The sequence below is a fragment of the Malania oleifera genome, chromosome 11 (assembly GCF_029873635.1).
Source record: "Malania oleifera isolate guangnan ecotype guangnan chromosome 11, ASM2987363v1, whole genome shotgun sequence".
Taxonomy (NCBI): domain Eukaryota; kingdom Viridiplantae; phylum Streptophyta; class Magnoliopsida; order Santalales; family Ximeniaceae; genus Malania; species Malania oleifera.
Window position 1 is genome coordinate 56,823,196 of NC_080427.1, and position 6,398 is coordinate 56,829,593.

Here is a 6,398-nt window from a genome sequence, read left to right on the forward strand (position 1 = left end):
TTTGAATGAAAATTAATTTTATATTCTATGCATACAAAGGCAATATAGCAATCTACTTTAGAGAGAAAGAAAACAGTGAGATAAGGGAAATTTTTTTGGCAAATTGCATCAGACATTTGTAAACTAATCAGAGAGATTAAATCCAGCACAAATTTAATTCTAGCATGCATCAAGCACCAATTCAATTCTAGTGTTAGAAAGCATGGATTTTGGAGCTTGGATTTGGATGTGTGGAATTGTGGGTTTGGAAGAAACTTAATACAATTTTATACTACGTATTGTCCAAATCCATGTAAATCCAAATTTCCAAAATCCATGTTCCCAACGCAGGGTGAGTCATAACATGAGCTTGGGTCTAGTATCACTACTAAGTAAGAACTCTAAAATTGTTGGACTTGGAGTACAAGGACATCAAGAAATGGCACAAAACCAATGTACACCTAAATGACCAAGGTTTCAACACCTCTAGCACCTCCCAGAACAAGGATAGTTACCATCAGAAAACACAGACTATTGAAGGCCATCATAAGCAGTCTCAATGGCAAGGGGAAGGCTGGCAGCTTTGACTACGAATCTTGGGTTTTAAAGCCAGCGGCCTCTCTTCGAAATCAGTGTACTCGGGGCAGACAACCACACTCTTTAGGCTTATCCAACACATTCTCACTGATGTTCCAATATACTTCATTCACTTCCTTCAGTTTCTTCACTTAGCCTCCCACCTTAACCACCAACATCATAGCCTGAAACAGTCTGCATCAAAGGCACCTCATTAAGATAAAAGCTTGAAAACTTATAAAACTTCAAAACTAACTAGTCACAATATCATAGTCTCAATTACTTGAGGTGGCAGATTTGCTTAAACGAACAAAACATAATACTAATTTTCAGCTTGCTAAAAAATTAAAATGAACTGAATTTTGGTTAACCAATAATATGGGCTAATCTCTCTTTTTAAAAAATATACACACACACATGCACATACACACACTAGGGCATGTCTGGAGTTGGAGGAAGATTTGTTGGCTATCCATTTTTCACGTTTTGGAAGGGGTAAAGATACTTCGGCGCTGTGGAGAAGTTCAATTTTTGCAGTTCTGTAGGGGATTTGCAACTTCAAACGGAATGCGAGGATTTTTTTGGGCAAAAGGATGTCATTGGTTTTGCTTCAGGATAGGCAGGATTCAGTATTTGGCCTCCTTGCAGGTTTTCGCAGCTGAATGTTTCGAAGGGTTTTTGTTTTCTGACAGTGTACTTGGTTAGCTGTGCTGTTTTGATTTATTTTGTTTTTGTTTTCTTTCTTTTTGTGTATTTTAAGGAGGCCTACTTATGCTCCTTGTTGTACTTCTTCTTCTTAATAAAATCTTCATTTTTTATCAGGAAAAAAAAAACGTCAAAAGGCTCCATCTCTAGATTCTATAAGCTGACTGTTCATGCCTGCACTATGTAAGGCATCAAAACGTTACATGCATTCCTCACTTTGAATACATCCCATGACATCAATTTAATAAACTTCAATTCCAGTAGAAACTTCAAGAGTTCATATTTATGGAACTTTCAATTTGAATTTTGATTTCAATGTCAATTTGAAGAAATGGTGGGAACTTATAATATCTGATGAAATTTTGAATGAAACTATGGGAAATGTTTCTGTGAATAATTATGAAAATTTTGAAACCAAAAAAATTGAAAATGTATAATTATTTAGCATGTAGAGTATACAAATTGCACATCCCAAAATGCGCAAAAAAAAGTGCAGCAGCATACAGATCATTACAACATCCATCATACATTCACTTAAGCAAGCAAAAAATCATTCAAAATTATTACAATGCCATTCAAACATTCAACACCAATGGGGTTTCTTGATGTTTCGAAATCATTAACAGTAAAATAAGGCTTATAACATATATTTCTGCAATATACATATAATATGTATATATATGATATAAATATAAAATATTGATAAGATATTGGTTTCGTTCAGTTAAACTCAATTATTGATATTGGCGAACTGAAATTGAACCCATAACCCAATTTTTGACAGTCAGATGACTCTGATTGATACATTTGGTTATCTGATTTTTCAGTTTGGTTTGGCTTGTTTCAGGTTTGAAGTTTGGATTTTTGGTCCCAAACAAGCAGTATCTTCAACTTCACCACCAGTCGTATGCAAGCTTACTCTTCACAAAGAACTCCTAAACTCCATTTATCAACCAAGAATTGTTCATTATTGGAGACAACTAACCCAATTCAAAAATGCAGTGGAAAGGTATAGATGACAGTGAAGAAACCCAATTGGAGATAGATGAGTTGACAGATTATAAATAAAATGAAAATTGGAATCTTAAAACTAGAAGGTATTTTGAAACTTCAGTAACATAGCTCTACATGATCACTTCTTCTTCTCAGCAACCCAAATTAAAGCAATGCAGCATGTGGGCTCATCAAACTGCGGTTTCTAAGCACAATGAAAACCTCGGGCAAACTCCGCTGTCCAAACTCCTCGAATTCCTAAAAGTGATCCATGCCAACTACATTCCCTTTCCAAATCATGCTTGTCCTATTGAGAATTTCACTTGTGAGTTTGTCTCACATTGAAAAAATTGATTGGCTAATGGGTGCTTATATATATGGTTGAGTCCAAGATTAAATAGGTTTAAACTTTTGGGTCAAGTTGGTGCTCACTCATGTAAATTAAGTCCATCCATGGACTCCTCCGGTGCTAGTAACTATGGATGAGCAACAATATGAAAAAAAAAAAAAGTCGAGGCATGAAGCTTATTCTCTTGGCATGCTAACAATTGGAGGACCAAGTATGTGACTGAGACCAATAAGGATCATTTAAGCTTGAAAAATGAATCCGAATAGGATCAAGACGTATAGGGCCGGCTTGACCATAAGGCCATTGAGCATTTTGCCTTGAGGCCTCCAAATTTTTTTTAATGTTAACATTATTTATGATGTCATCTCTTCTCATACTCTTTTCTCTCACTGACGATTGACTTTCCCACTATTTCAAAAGTCAATGAAATTGTATTTTGAAAAGTGAAGTAAATGCAATTTAATTCTTTCTTTTTCAAGTCTCAATGTCTCATGACCATTTTGCACAACTCTTGAAAGTTGAAATTGACTACATCTATTATATCTTTAAATATTCTATTGACTATTATCTCGTCCCTCCCTCACACGGTCTCAGGCGCTCTCTCTCAGTCATTCTCGTCTCTAACTCTCTATTACTCTCATCTCTTTCTCTCTGTCTCTCTCACTCTTTGTGATATTTTCTTTGCACTTCAACGTTTTCTATTATCTGATTTTCTGTGATTTTGCATCTCAAAAAATTAGAAAATTTAATTTTAAATAAAAATAAAAGTTAAATTAAATATAAAGAGGTTCTAATTAAAACATTCGCCTAGGACCTTATATTTTGAAGAAGCAACTCTGAAGACGTGAGAAGTAAGATTAGTAGGATTAGTTTGGAGGCACATAAAATGCAATATGAGTCACATAAGACGTGATGGTAAGACTCACAACTTCAGCAACTGTTGAAAAATTGGGTTTACTCCCATGAAGAGAGACTGATTCCCTTCAAAGGGAAGCAATTGAAACAGCGTCAGATTGTCGAGAATTTCACTTGTGAATATGTCCAATATTGAAAAAATTAAATGAATGATGGGTGTTTATATACATGATTAGTCCAAACTTTTGGATCAAGTCGGTGCTCACCTATGTATATCAATCCCACACACGAACTTGTGTGCTAACGTGCCCAACACCCATTTACTAAAATTACAAGAACATTATAGAACTCAATCCAAGTACCAAAGTCGATTTTCACAGAAGAAAGACGAAAACAGAGACTCTCCAAGGAAGAACTAGGAGGAAAAAGAGGCGACTTACCGGTAGACGAAGTGCCGCAGAAACCACTGGTCTTCCTTCACACGAGGAACAGAGACGTCAGCGTGCAGTTTAAGGATGGCGGAGCTTTCAACGCTTTCAATTTAGAGGGGTATGGAAGAAGTTGAAGTGATCTCCATGGAAGAAGAACACAAACTAAAAAAATTTTTGGGAAGTGACTGGCCTAACCTCTGGCGAGTCTGGACAAAGAACCAGTTCGTTGAAAAAGAAAACCAGTTGTTGAAATTTTTTTCCCGGTCGTTTCAACCGGGTAAGTTCTAATGACATGCTTGATAATTGATATAATTTAAAAATTTTTAAAAAAAAAATGTGAATTAAATGGCACATTATATGCATATTTTAAATTTTTAAAAAAAATAAAATGATTATGCAAATTTAAAATATAATAAAAATAAAAATATTCTTGAATTTTTTTTTAAAAGTATGCCATTTTAAAATATTTTCTATTATTTTTTTCATGTATAGTTCGATCTTTCTTATAGTTATAGCACTACAAAACAAGTTCTAAAATATAATAATTAAGTAAAATAATTATAATATTATTTATTTATTATAATATTTTTTACTTTTATATTTTTTTTCATTTAAATCATTTTTTAATTGTTATTTGATTCAAGGAGTAATGATTATTTGTTCAATCAAGTTTTTAATTAGTATTAGTTTTATAAATATTAATTGAACAAGTTATCGTTTTTGGCTTTTAGTTTTTGTTTCTCATTTTTAATTTTAATTTTCATAATTTTTTCATATTTTAGAGTTCGGTCTTACCTTTTGATATTAAAAATTGTAGCAGATTTAGAAATATTTCTCAATGAGGACAAATATATATAAATAATAAACTATAAATATTTTTTAAAAATTTTGAGACAAGTAATTAAAGAACACATATACTCTCATTTAAAACTAGTAATAACTATTTTAAACAATATTATTTACAATAAAACTTGGTCTTTTTTATATTTGTTGTCTTTGAGTGGGGAAAATGAGAATTTTTAGTAAGGACGTCTGTTTAATTTACCAAAAACCGCTATTTTATATTCAAATGTGTAAAATAAAAATTTTTGAGTAAAATATACAAGGCACCTCCAGAGTTTTTGAATAACACTCTATTTTTAATATTTTGATTACTATTAAAGAATCTACCAACAAGATAATCTAATAATTTATTGACAATAAAAAAAGGTTATTTGCATTATCAATAAAATTAAGTTTGCTCTTTCGTTCAATTCAATTAACAATATATATTCCAATATTCACATAATAAATTAAGGCCTCCATGAATAATGAGTATTCATTAAAATATTAGCAGAAAACACTACTTAGAAAATAACTTGCCCTTAAAAAAAAAACTAGATGCCTAAAATATATATATATTTTAATATGTGGAAGCTATCAAAGATGTCTATTGTAGCGCCCCGAACCCGATGGGCCCGGGGAGCTACCATTTCCTACACAACATCTCTGATACCATAAACATGACAACTCGAACCCAAATAGGGTCCGGGGCGTCCCTATCCATAAGCTCATTTATAACATGTAGCAAAAATTAAATAAACCTCAATCACATTACCAGACCTCTAAACCATCCCAGTTACACATTTGTATCTCTAGGTTATATATTACATCCCAAATAAAATGAACATAACAAAATCAAGTATCTCACCACACTTATAAAAATTAACAAAAACTCCGTGGCACGCTAGGATTGATTCCCTATAAGAACTGAAATATGAAATGGATATTGGGGTGAGACACTTCTCAATAAGGTGGATCATATTATCATCAGTGTGTGACTAACATAAGTTTTAGTATGAACATAATATTTCCATTGATTTAACTGAACAAAAAATGACATTTGAAAACTATACTCCCTATATAACTGAAAATACATATGCTTTCCTCTATAACATAATTCAGCTCAATATAGCCCATTTATCGTAAATTCGCAAATATATGCACATAAGAACCAAACCTCTTGGGCTAACTGTGCCAACGACATGCTTCCCCTCATGACGGGTTGTACGGTTCGAAGACTAGACTTAGCATCTGGCCAGCCGACCAATGGTAAGTCAAATTACCCCGTCTGTAAGTACTATTTGCCTACCCTGTCCCGGAATGTACCTCAATAGGGTCTCCCGGAATGTACCTCAAAAGGGGTCTCTTGGAATGTCCTTTAGGTGTAGTACTGTAATCAAGTCAAATCGACTATCCAATACCACCCTTTCATACCAGTGTGGTTGCACTCCCTGCCAAACTATAGCTAGTGTGACGCCCCGATTTTCATACTATTTTAAAAAAATAAAATAAAATCATCAATAATAATTAAATCATACACATTAAACATCACATCGATCACGTCAACAATTCTGAAATCACTCACACGACCTGACCCGCATTGGGTACCAAGTAAACAGACATTTTATTTATGTTAACCTAACAGCGGAAGACACAATATACATACCATCCAAAATACAATTACCCAG